The following is a 13,291-nucleotide window of genomic DNA, read 5'->3' as shown; positions in this document are numbered from 1 at the left end:
GAGGCAGGTCAGGTGGCCTGGTATTCCCATTTCTTGAAGAATTTTCCACAGTTTGTTGTGATCCACACAGTCAAAGGCTTTGGCATAGTCAATGAGGCAGAAATAGATATTTTTCTGACACTCTCTTGCTTTTTCGATGATCCAGCAGATGTTGACCATTTGATCTCTGGGTCCTCTGCCTTTTCTAAAACCAGCTTGAACATCTGGAAGTTCACAGTTCACAAACTGTTGAAGCCTGGCTTGGAGAATTTTGAGCATTACCTTACTAGCATGTGAGATGAGTGCAATTGTGTGGTAGTTCAAGCATTCTTTGGCATTACCTTTCTTTGGGATTGGAATGAAAAGGGACCTTTTCCAGTCCTGTGGCCACTGCTGCGTTTTCCAAATTTGCTGGCATATTGAGTGCAACACTTTCACAGCATCATCTTTTAGGATTTGAAATAACTCAACTGGGATTCCATTACCTCCACTAGCTTTGTTCATAGTGATGCTTCCTAAGGCCCACTTGACTTCACATTCCAGGATGTCTGGCTCTAGGTGAGTGATCACACCATGATAATCTGGGTCATGAAGATCTTTTCTGTACAGTTCTTCTGTGTATTCTTGCTACCTCTTAATATCTTTTGCTTCTGTTAGGTCCATGCCATTTCTGTCCTTTATTGAGCCCATCTTTGCATGAAATGTTCCCCTGGTATCTCTGATTTTCTTGAAGAGATCTCTAGTCTTTCCCATTCTATTGTTTTCCTCTATTTCTTTGCACTAATCACTGAGGAAGGCTTTCTTATCTCTCCTTGCCATTCTTTGGAACTCTGCATTCAAATATCTCTCCTTTTCTCCTTTGCTTTTCACTTCTCTTCTTTTCAGAGCTATTTGTAAGGCCTCCTCAGACAGCCATTTTGCTTTTTTGCATTTCTTTTTCTTGGGGATGGTCTTGATCCCTGTCTCCTGTACAGTGTCACGAACCTCCGTCCATAGTTCATCAGGCACTCTCTCTATCAGATCTAGTCCCTTAAATCTATTTCTCACTTCCATTGTATAATCATGAGGGATTTGATTTAGGGTCATACCTGAATGGCCTAGTGGTTGTCCCTACTTTCTTCAATTTAAGTCTGAATTTGCAATAACGAGTTCATGATCTGAGCCACAGTCAGCTCCCGGTCTTGTTTTTGCTGACTCTATGGGGCTTCTCCATCTTTGGCTGCAAAGAATATAATCAGTCTGATTTTGGTATTGACCATCTAGTGATGTCCATGTTCAGAGTCTTCTCTTGTGTTGTTGGAAGAGGGTGTTTGCTATGACCAGTGAGTTCTCTTGGAAAAACTCTATCAGCCCTCTTCATTCTGTACTCCAAGGCCAAATTTGCCTGTTACTCCAGGTGTTTCTTGACTTCCTGCTTTTGAATTCCAGTCCCCTATAATGAAAATGACAGCTTTTTTTGGGTGTTAGTTCTAGAAGGTCTTGTAGGTCTTCAAAGAACCATTCAACTTCAGCCTCTTCAGCATTACTGGTCGGGGCATAGACTTGGATTACCGTGATATTGAATGGTTTGCCTTGGAAATGAACAGAGATCATTCTGTCATTTTTGAGATTGCATCCAAGTACTGCATTTTGGACTCTTTTGTTGACTATGATGGCTACTCCATTTCTTCTAAGGGATTCTTGCCCACAGTAGTAGATATAATGAGTGGCAAGCGGCGACTGCGCGGCACTGGAGCGGCCAAGAGGAGATATCCCATGTCCAAGGTCAGGAGCAGTGGCTGTGAGGAGATACCCCATGTTCAAAGTCAGGAAAGGTGGCTGCAGTTTGCTGGAGCAGCCGTGAAGAGATATCCCACGTCCAAGGTCAGAGAAACCCCAGCAAGACGGCAGGAGGGATGAATTCGCGTTTCGAATCAAGCACTATACCTGCCAGAGATGCTCAGAGGGCTCAAACAAACTTTATGTGCACCAGGACCCAGAGACCCTACAGAGACTGAGCCAGAACTGTGTCTGAGTGTCTCCTGCAGTGGTACAGGTCAGCAGTGGCCTGCTGCAGGGGCAGGGGCTCTGGGTGCAGTAGACCTGGGTATGGCATAAGTCCTCTTGGAGGAGGTCACTATTAATCTTACCATAGAGCAGCCAGAACTTACACAGGACTGGGGAAATAAGACTCTGGGAGGGCACAAATAGAACCGTGTGTGCACCAGGACCCAGGAGAAAGCAGCAGTGACCCCACCAGAGGCTGATCCAGACTTGCCCGTGAGTGTCCAGGAGTCTCTGGTGGAGGCGGGGGTCCGTGGTGACCTGCTGCAGGGCTGGGGGCACTGAGTGTAACAGTGCTTGCATAGGACCTTTTGAGGGAGGTCGCCATTATCTTCAATACCTCCACCATAGTTTGACCTCAGGTCAAATAACAGGGAGGGGACACAGCCCCGCCCATCAACAGAAAATTGGATTCAAGATTTACTGATCCTGGCCCCGCCCCTCAGAACAAGACCCAGTTTCCCCCTCAGTCAGTCTCTCCCATCAGGGAGCTTCCATAAGCCTCTTATCCTTCTCCATCAGAGGGCAGACAGACTGAAAACCACAATCACAGAAAACTAACCAATCTGATCACATGAACCACAGCCTTGTCTATCTTAGTGAAACTAAGCCATGCCATGTGGGGCCACCCAAGACGGATGGATCATGGTGGAGAGGTCTGACAGAATGTGGTCCACTGGAGAAAGGAATGGCAAACGACTGCAGTATTCTTGCCTTGACAACCCCATGAACAGTTCAGTTCAGTTCAGTTCAGTCAGTCGCTCAGTTGTGTCCGACTCTCTGCGACGCCATGAATTGCAGCACGCCAGGCCTCTCTGTCCATCACCAACTCCCGGAGTCTACCCAAACCCATGTTCATCGAGTCGGTGATGCCATCCAACCATCTCATCCTCTGTCGTCCTCTTCTCCTCCCGCCCCCAATCCTACCCAGCATTAGGGTCTTTTCCAATGAGTCAACCCTTCACATGAGGTGGCCAAAGTATTGGAGCTTCAGCTTCAACATCAGACCTTCCAATGAACACCCAGGATTGATCTCTTTTAGGATGGATTGATTGGATCTCCTTGCAGTCCAAGGGACTCTCAAGAGTCTTCTCCAACACCACAGTTCAAAAGCATCAATTCTGCGGCGCTCAGCTTTCTTCACCGTCCAACTCTCACATCCATACATGACCACTGGAAAAACCATAGCCTTGACTAGATGGACTTTTGTTGGCAAAGTAATGTCTCTGCTTTTAAACATGCTATCTAGGTTGGCCATAACCTTCCTTCCAAGGAGTAAACGTCTTTTAATTTCATGGCTGCAGTCACCATCAGCAGTGATTCTGGAGCCCAAAAAAGTAAAGTCTGACACTGTTTCCACTGTTTCCTCATCTATTTCCCATGGAGTGATGGGACCAGATGCCATGATCTTAGGTTTCTGAACGTTGAGCTTTAAGCCAACTTTTTCACTCTCCTCCTTCACCTTCATCAAGAGGCTCTTTAGTTCTTCTTCACTTTCTGCCATAAGGGTGGTGTCATCCGAATATCTGAGGTTATTGATATTTCTCCCAGCAATCTTGATTCCAGCTTGTGTTTCTTCCAGCCCAGCGTTTCTCATGATGTACTCTGCATAGAAGTTAAATAAGCAGGGTGACAATATACAGCCTTGACGTACTCCTTTTCCTATTTGGAACCAGTCTGTTGTTCCATGTCCAGTTCTAACTGTTGCTTCCTGACCTGCATACAGGTTTCTCAAGAGACAGGTCAGATGGTCTGGTATTCCCATCTCTTTCAGAATTTTCCACAGTTTATTGTGATCCACACAGTCAAAGGCTTTGGCATAGTCAATAAAGCAGAAATAGATGTTTTTCTGGAACTCTCTTGCTTTTTCGTTGATCCAGTAGATATTGGCAATTTGATCTCTGGTTCCTCTGCCTTTTCTAAAACCAGCTTGAACATCTGGAAGTTCACGGTTCACGTATTGCTGAAGCCTGGCTTGGAGAATTTTGAGCATTACTTTACTAGCATGTGAGATGAGTGCAATTGTGCGGTAGTTTGAGCATTCTTTGGCATTGCCTTTCTTTGGGCATGAACAGTATGAAAAGGCAAAAAGATAGGACACTGAAAGATGAACTCCTCAGGTTGGTAGGTGCCCAATATGCTACTGGAGATCAGTGGAGAAATAACTGCAGAAAGAATGAAGAAAGTGAAAAAGTGAAAGTGAAGTCGCTCAATCACGTCCGACTCTTTGCGCCCCATGGACTGTAGCTTACCAGGCTCCTCTATCCATGGGATTTTCCAGGCAAGAGTACTAGAGTGGGTTGCCATTTCCTTCTCCAGGGGATCTTCCCCACCCAGGGATCAAACCTGGGTCTCCCACATTATAGGCATACGCTTTACTCTCTGAGCCACCAGGAAAGCCCTATAATGAAGTGGAGAATGAAGAGATGGAGCCAAAGCAACAACAACACCCAGTTGTGGATGTGACTGGTGATGGAAGCAAGGTCTGATGCTGTGAAGAGCAGTACTGCATAGGAACTTGGAATGTTAGGTCCATGATTCAAGGGAAGTTGGAAGTGGTCAAACAGGAGATGGCAAGAGTGAACATCAACATTTCCCTGGAAGGGGAGGCTTGAAACCAACCGGTGGGTGATTTGGAATCAAGGAAGGGGAATGTGTGTGTTTTAAGATGAGTAATCTTTTTTTTTTAAAAAAAAAAGTTCATTTCTTTATTTGACTGTGTCAGGTCTTATTTGAGGCACAGGAGAGCTTCCATTGCTGTGCGTGGACTCTCTAGTCCTGGCACACAGGCTTCAACACGGGCTGCAGAGCACAAGGGCTCAGTAGTTACTATGCATGGGCTTAGTTGCTCCATGGCATGTGGGATCTTTTCCCCAACCAGGGATTGAACCCATGTCCCCTGCATTGCAAGGAGGATTCTTAATCACTGGACCATCATGGAAGCCCCATAAAATTCATAATCCTGTACTCTGATCTGATTACCCCAGGGGAGGGAGAATGTTGAAGAGAGAGTGAAAAGACTAGTCCATCATCTTTGAGATAGAAACCCCAGCACACACAGAGGGACTCTTGTTTAACAGGAAGGACATTGCTTCCATTAGAGAAGAGGTTTCCAAGCAGCATCTGAGATGGGACGTTGCCCAGACACAGGCCCTGCCAACTCCCTGCCTGCGAGAGTTCATTACCAACAACCTGACATCCTTAAGACAGAGTGTGCAGGTATGTCTCTCTCTGAAACATGTAACCAATTAATAAATACATTTCTTCCTGCCCTCAGTGTCTCAAAAGAAGCTCAAGTACATACCTAAAAACTCAGAATTCCAGCCATGGAAAGAAGAAAACTTGCTAAAGAGTGTAAATGGGCTTCCCTGGTGGCTCAATCATCAAGAATCTGCCTGCCAACACAGGAGACACAGGTTCAATCCCTGGGTCAGGAAGATCCCCAGGAGAAGGGAATGGCTACCCACTTCAGTATTCTTATCTGGAAAATCCCATGGACAGAGGAGCCTGGCTGGTTACAGTCCATGGGGTTGCAAGGAGTCAGACACAACTGAGCGACTAACACACTTTCAAAGAGTGTAAATATCCTAGGCAAACAAGTCCCCCCCCAAAAAGGGTAGAGGTAATTACGTGTCAAGATTTCACTGTCTGCCACTTCTAGATTACACTTGACTTCAAAAAAGTGCTAATGTTTGATTAATGCTTTCTTGCTTTTAGTAGCTCAGCTAAAAGCACAGCTTCTAGTGAACAGGTGGCATGTTAATTGAAATATAAAAGAAAGAGACTAAAGATGCTTGGGATGAGAAGGAGTAGGGCCTTTAGAAGGTGGAACTGATGATTACCTTAATTGTTTCAGAAAGACAAGGACGGATCATTTAGAGGAAGATGCTCCAGCCATCGTAGCAGTTTCCCACTGTCTTCTAACTATTTTGCACCTGTAGAGACAAATGCCTTTGATGAATCACACTTAAATGGAGTTCTCACTGTGCTCACTGGGTGTTCATAGTTATGTAGTGAAAATAACAAGGCATTTGGATAAAACACCTAGTACCCTACCTGGGATGAATAAATACCAACTTTTTTATTACTTTTATTATTTAGTCACTTATTTCTTAAAATTCTGTTGTTACTGTTATTATCTAAATGTGTGAGCATGACATGTGACTTGCATCCTTTTCCAACCTGTTATCAGAGGTGAATTTTCCAGTGGTTAATAACTGTAACTGTTGCATGAATGATGAGTTCTTATTTGCAACTCAGCTAGATTTTAGTATGCTGCTGCTAAGTTGTTTCAGTCGTGTCCGACTCTGTGCGACCCCATAGACGGCAGCCCACCAGGATCCCCCATCCCTGGGATTCTCCAGGCAAGAATACTGGAGTGGGTTGCCATTTCCTTTGTATATTTCCATTCAAATTCAAATGAAGACATCTGTCTGTGTACATTGTATCCAGATCTATGTCTGTTGTAACTGCATCTGACCAGTTGGCAACTTCTTATATTTCAAGTGGCGTTTTAAATGGGTCTGAAGAGTTTTGAATACCTTGTTCTCAATAACAATACATCATTAAAGAAGATATCTCTCACTCTGTTTGGAAAGATATCTTAGGACAGGCTTCTTGGGAGCAAGACTGGGATTCTTGGGTAAGCAATTTGTTGACAGAGTGAGAGAGCGATCTTGGGAAAAACCTGCAAGGGAGTGAGGGAAGCAGAATTGGGGAGGGGAGATTGTTAGGGAAAGGTGTGGTTTCAGGAGAAGTCTAGCCTTAGTCTTATCTCATAGGTAACTCTGGAACATGACTTGTACCTCAGTGTGTTCTGCCTGAGGCGAGGGGTGTATACCACTCTGTGAGTGTCATGGGTTGCAAACCATCCTCCCCAGGTGGGTGGTGGCTATACCCTTCTGGCTTCTGTGGACAAGGGAGCGCCCACAGGCTAAGGGAAGGTACCCAAAGACAGAGGCAACTGTGAGCTGCTTTAAACAGCCAACACCCTCAGCAAATGGAGTTGGTTGGGAGCTTCAGCCTAGGAAAAGAGGATTTGGGTGGGATACCGATAGCATCTGCCTCAGAGGACAAATGGCAGCAGCGATTCCAATCCAGGAGCAGATCCAGCAGTGAATGCAAGTTCCCTTGAGCCGTGCCATTTGGATCGCTGTTGGCAGTTCTTGAATGCTCAGTCATGGGACTTCTCGGTAACGAAAACAGAACTGCCAAGTAATACCAATTGATCCAAGAGCTACAATTACAGAGATGTTCAGCCCACAAGCTTACTGTTTCTGTGGCACTGTGTAATGGTTGTGAAACATTTTTTTAAGGGAGCTCTAGGTAGAAAACAACACATCAAATGCACAATTCTTATTCTATTAATAGAAATACACCATGCATTTCACAAAGTTTGATGCCATTAGGAGCTGTCCATATAAGACAATAAGAATGACCTCATGATATGAGCTTAGCTGTTTTAGAAGTTACGTCTCAGAGGGCAAAACTCTGTTAGGATGAGTGATATAAGGACAGGCACAGGACTGTTTGCGAGGCACATGCTGTTGTGTTGTCAGGAAAACATAAGTACAGTGCAGCCTCTGTGCTGCCAGTGACCAAAGGGCACCTGAGTCACCCACTCCCCGAGGTTGGCAGGTGAACTTCAGATGAGCAAAGAACACAAATCAATACTGGCTTCTCTGGCATGTTAATCACAGAGTGAAATTCCCTGCAGATTTCCACATTCTCATTCTATCTGCTACTGAAAATGCTTTCTCAAGCCATGGATCTCATGACCTGAAAGGTCCATGATGCAATTTCTTGTTCATAATCCATGCTCCTGGCTGGGTAGCACTAGGACATTGGATGCAGAGCCTGAATTTAGCAGCTTGGTCCCTGCATAGTTGCTGAGTGGCGGGACTTCCAGGCAGGCAGTCCCCTGAAGAAGAAGCCTGGGCTGAGAGTGCCAAGGTGAACTCAGGGCTGAACAGAGAGAATGTTTGATCTTGCTTCTAAAAAAGTGCTCTCCATGAGACAGGAATCAAGGATTCCAAAGAGAACAAATGGGGAGAAAGATGATTGGCTGCCTAGAGAAATGATAGCAGTCAAACCATGAAAGCGTTTGGAAGACAAGAACTGTGTCACTTATTTTTCTTAAAACTGCCCATCTCTGCACATGGAGGGAACATGCCTAACTAAGCTGGGTCTTCGGCATATATGATTTTTCCATTGTCTTCCAAAGTGCTTGATGTTTTTAGTGAGAGCTTACTGTTTAATAAGTACATGTTGACTTAATATTCGGTTGTTATTAATGTTCTGCAGGCCAGTTAGTTTTAACTTATTCAGATTGAAACAGGGGATATTAACTGGGTACCAATGTGAAAAGATAGCTTTTTGAGAAATACCGTGTTTATAAATAACCTCAAGAAGCCTTTAAGTTTCTGAGTTCTCACCCCTTTAATGAAATGATTCAGTGAGAAATTTTGTTTCCTGGATTCTTTACAGTTCCAAACTTCTCAGAACAGTTGTTTTTTTTTTTTTTGTAGGCCAATGTAGGAACTCTGTGAGTGCCAACCTACTGCTCTTTCCACGTTGACAAAAATAGCATGATGAAAAATGCTGTAACCCAGGAGTAAGCACGAGCATCTCCTGGAGATCTTGGTAAAATCAGATTTATAAGAACAAGATGATGATTATTAGGTCTAGGGTGGGGCTCAAAAATCTCATTCATAAGAAGCACTTGTCTAGTTCTTTAGTTGTTATTTTCATTTTTATTTATTTGTTTACTTTTAAACTTTTTATTTTGTATTGGGCTGTAGCTGATTAACAATGTTGTGATAGTTTCAGGTGAACAGTGAAGGAACTCAGCCATGCGTATACATGTCTCCATTCTCCTTCAACCTCCCCTCCCATCTGGGCTGGCACATCACACTGAGCAGAGTCCCCTGTGCTGGACAGCAGTTCCTTGTTGGTTATCCATTTTAAACATAGCTGTGTAGCACTCGTTTGGTTCTGAGGCAGATGTGTTTCCGTAGGCTATTGCCACAATGATATTGCATCATAAACCACTGAAATCTCAGTGGTAGACAACAATAAACATCTGCTCCTCCTCGTGTATCCAGAGGTAAGCTGGAGCGCAGGTTGGCTAGGCTCCAAGCTGTGGGCTGCGTCCAGACCTGCTGCATGTGTCTCTCATGCTTGAACCAGCGTCTACCTGAGGCAGGCTCTTGTGGAAAAAAGCAGGAGATGAGATGGCACGCCAAACCTCCGCTGCATCTCATCCCCTGACATCCCCCTGGCCAAAGAAGTGACTGAAGCAGAAGTCAAGGGAGGCGAAGTATACTATTTTCATGGAATCCTGGTGGAAGAAGTAAATATTTGCTGAATGATAATCTATCACAAGGTCATACACAAATTCTGTACATTAAAAAGTGCTAGAGTCTCTGGGACCATCCAGGAAAGGTGAATGCAAGGTCACTGTTTGCTTGTAGGTGATTCAGCAAACATTTATCAATGACAACCAAATGCCAGCCAGATGGTTATTAGTTTTTGTTTAATATTAATGATAATTAATTAATATTTTGTTTAATATTGATAATAATTAGTTATTGTTTATCTGTAAGGAGTCCAGTCCAGAGAAAGAGAAGTACATAGATAACTACAGGCAATGCTTCTCTATTGGCTCAAGCAGTAAAGAAACTGCCTGCCGATCCAGGAGACACAGGAGATGCAGGTTCGATCCCTGGGTTCGATCCCTCCTCCCAGGAGGAGGAAATGGGAACCCACTTCAGTATTCTTGCCTGAGAAACCCCATGGACAGAGGAGCCTGGTGGACTACAGTCTATGGGGTCTTAAAGAGTCGGACATGACTGAGCATGCAAGCAGGTGCAGGGGTGAGAACATTTACCAAATAAGAGAAGTAATAAGATTTATTTTTAAAAAATCTAAAACCAACCTGAGAAGCAAAATGCGATGCTCTCTGTGAGCCGGCAATTATAAAGTATCCTTAAAATATGGGAAACACATAGAATTGGATTATAAGATGAAATCAAGTCCCAGGGTACTCTCTGGAGAAGACTGCTGAAAATAATAATAGTGGCTCCTGGAATGTTTCACGCTCACAGTTTGTAGACACAAAGGCAAGAGGAGGCCTGGGGCACCATTCTCTTAGCAAACAACAAAAGTCTTGGGGCTGATGTTGATCAGCCAACATAGCAGCACCATTCCTGTGATGCCAACTGGCCCATATGAATCTTATTCTGGCTTCTAGATGGAGCTCAGTTCAGTTGCTCAGTCATGTCTGACTCTTTGCGACACTATGGAGCACAGCACGCCAGGCTTCCTTGACCATCACCAACTCCCGGAGCTTATTCAAACTCATGTCCATCACGTTGGTGATGCCATCCAACCATCTCATCCTCTGTCGTCCCCTTCTCCTCCCACCATCAATCTTTCCCAGCATCAGGGTATTTTCCAATGAGTCAGTTCTTCCCATCAGGTGGCCAAAGTATTGGAGTTTCAGCTTCAGCATCAGTCCTTCCAATGTATATTCAGGACTGGTTTCCTTTAGGATGGACTGGTTAGATCTCCTTGCATTCCAAGAGACTCTAAAATATCTTCTCCAACACCACAGTTCAAAAGCATTAATTCTTCAGCGCTCAGAGTTTTTTATAGTCCAACTCTCACATCCATACAGGACTACTGGAAAAAACCATAGCTTTGACTGGACAGGCCTTTGTTGGTAAAGTAATGTCTCTGCTTTTTAATATGCTATAATATGCTGTCTAGGTTGGTCTAGATGGAGAAGAGGAGCTTATTAGACCCATGGACAAACAGTACAGGAGGTGGTTTCCTAAGAAAATATCATGAGACTGTCAAAAGAAACATGTCCTTCATGCTAAAATACTATGTGGCTAAAATAGAGATTTATTTATTCTGACATGGAATACCTTTCAGACATATTGTTGGATAAAATAAGAAAGTTCCAGGATATTTTACATGTGGTATTTATGTGAATTAATTATATATTTCTGTGTATACATTTGTATATATGAAAATGCATCAAAATGTTATAGATACACACCAAAGTCCTAAAAATAGTCCTTACATTGTGAAGGAGCCTGGGATTTGAGGATAAAGCGTAATAGAAAGGAACATTGAGTTTTCCTATATTATCTGAGGCTGGTTGCCTTTTTCCTCTCACTGGGTGTCCCAAGACAATAGAGACTTGACTTTGCCTGTCTTGCTCACTACTGTATCTCTGGAGCTTTGAAGCATGGCTGGCATATTTTTAGTGAGTGCTTAGTAAATGTTTATGGAATGAATGAATGGAAAGCATACACATAGGGATGAAGGTGTGAAGTGTCATAGACCAGTTAGGAAACTTCAAGTAGTTTGACATGATCAGAGTGCTTGGTACAAAAGAAATGGCAGAATGTGAGTCTGAAAAGTCAGCCAGAATCCACTGATATCCGATGCCAAGAAATTGGATACTCACTGCGAAACAGAGACATTAGACAGGTAAGAGCCATGAAAGAGTTCACACTTTAGAAAGGTAATTTGTGCAGCCATTTGAAGGATAGAATGAAAGAAAGCAGATGGAGAACTAAATACCAGTCCAAGAAAGTCTGTTATCAGAGCCCAGGTGAGAAATGACAAATGCTGAAATAAGGGTGGGGCAGGAGGGATATAGTTGGACTATAAAGAAGGCTGAGCACTGAAGAATTGATGCTTTTGAACTGTGGTGTTGGAGAAGACTCTTGAGAGTCCCTTGGACTGCAAGGAGATCCAACCAGTCCATCCTAAAAGAAATCAGTCCTGAATATTCATTGGAAGGACTGATGCTGAAGGTGAAACTCCAATACTTTGGCTACCTGATGAGAAGAACTGGCTCATTTGAAAAGACCCTGATACTGGGAAAGATTGAAGGCAGGAGGAGAAGGGGACTACAGAGGATGAGATGGTTGGATGGCATCACCGACTCAATAGACATGAGTTTGAGTTAGCTCCAGGAGTTAGTGATGGACAGGGAGGCCTGGCATGCTGCAGTCCATGGGGTCACAAAGAATCAGATATGACTGAGCCACTGAACTGAGGAGGGATAAGGAGCAGATGATGGCTTTGAGAGATAGTCAGGCCTTACTGACCTATGGAATGTGAGCAGGGTGTGGGTGTGTGTGTGGGGGTGTAGGTAGATTCCAGGTGTATGGATAAACCACCATGGGGATGCTGGTACTATTCACCAAGAGAGGGAAAATGTGGAAAGAAGTTTGTGGGTGAAGGATATGAACCCATTTTTTGATAAACATTGATTTATTCCCAGTTCCTCATTTTTTCTTTTTTCTCTGTATTTTAAAAATGTTTTCATTTTATATTGGAGTATAGTTGATTTACAATATTGTGTTAGTTTCAGTTATATAACCAAGTGATTCAGTTATACATATACACGTATCTATCCTTTTTCAAATTCTTGTCCCATTTAGGTTGTTACAGAACACTGAGCAGAGTTCCCTGCTCTATACAGTAGGTCCTTGTTGGCCATCTATTATAAATATAGTAGTGTGTATCTGAACGAGTCCATCTCTGGACATGCTGATTTCCAGTGAACAGTGGAGCCTCCAGGTAAAGATGTCCCACAGAAAACCTGGTGTCTGGAATGAAGCCTCACTTTTCTTCTGCCCAAGGAGAGCATTTCATATTTCATTAAACACTTTTAAAAGGAGCCAATGCTCAGACAACAGAGTGTTTAATGCTTACCAACTTAACAAAAGAGGGGCAGCCCAACAGGAATGAATTTTTCCCAGGGCCTAGGATTTCAGCTCACCCAGCTCTATCTAATATACCTTATCCTCCTGCTTCATTGGCCAAAATAGCATTAATTATGCAATTAGTTACAAGGAAAGACTGTAATATGTATACCTGGAGAGTTAGAAATATTAAGGCACACAGAGAGACGTTTGGGGACATAGGCTGCCTCCAGTTGAAAGGGCTTATCTGGCCAGGGGTTGCTAGGGGAGAGACAAAGGAATGCACAGCCCCTCAGCTCAGGTTCTCACCTGGCCAGAACCCCTGCTTTCTTGCATGCTCTGAAATCCAGAGCATCTATTTCTTTCACTGGCCTGTGCATCCTTCTCTTTCATCTGTTTCAAGGCTCAGAGTTGGCAGTAGCGATAAACAGTAAGAATCAGGATCAATGGCCGTAAACGGAAAATGATGATCTGATTCCCCTGGGAACCCAGTTCTGCACCTGGCACTTCAGCGCAGGAAGCAAGGGAGTATAAAAGAGCCT

At 43.8% G+C, this 13,291-nt stretch overlaps 1 long non-coding RNA gene across 1 annotated transcript in view; it reads left to right on the top strand.

Annotated features, from left to right (window-relative positions):
* The window catches only part of LOC145512128 (uncharacterized), a 108,904-nt gene that overhangs the window by 92,276 nt on the left and 3,337 nt on the right, over positions 1-13,291 (top strand). The window contains exons 3-4 of the long non-coding RNA XR_014058316.1: positions 5,103-5,241; positions 8,550-8,664. This is a non-coding gene — a long non-coding RNA (uncharacterized LOC145512128). The remainder of the gene's footprint in view (positions 1-5,102; positions 5,242-8,549; positions 8,665-13,291) is intronic.

Source organism: Giraffa tippelskirchi, chromosome 7 (genome assembly GCF_054371585.1).
Source record: "Giraffa tippelskirchi isolate mGirTip1 chromosome 7, T2T-mGirTip1v1.2.pri, whole genome shotgun sequence".
NCBI lineage: Eukaryota > Metazoa > Chordata > Mammalia > Artiodactyla > Giraffidae > Giraffa > Giraffa tippelskirchi.
The sequence above is the reverse complement of the archived record's forward strand: the minus strand, read 5'-3'. Positions and strand labels throughout refer to the sequence as shown.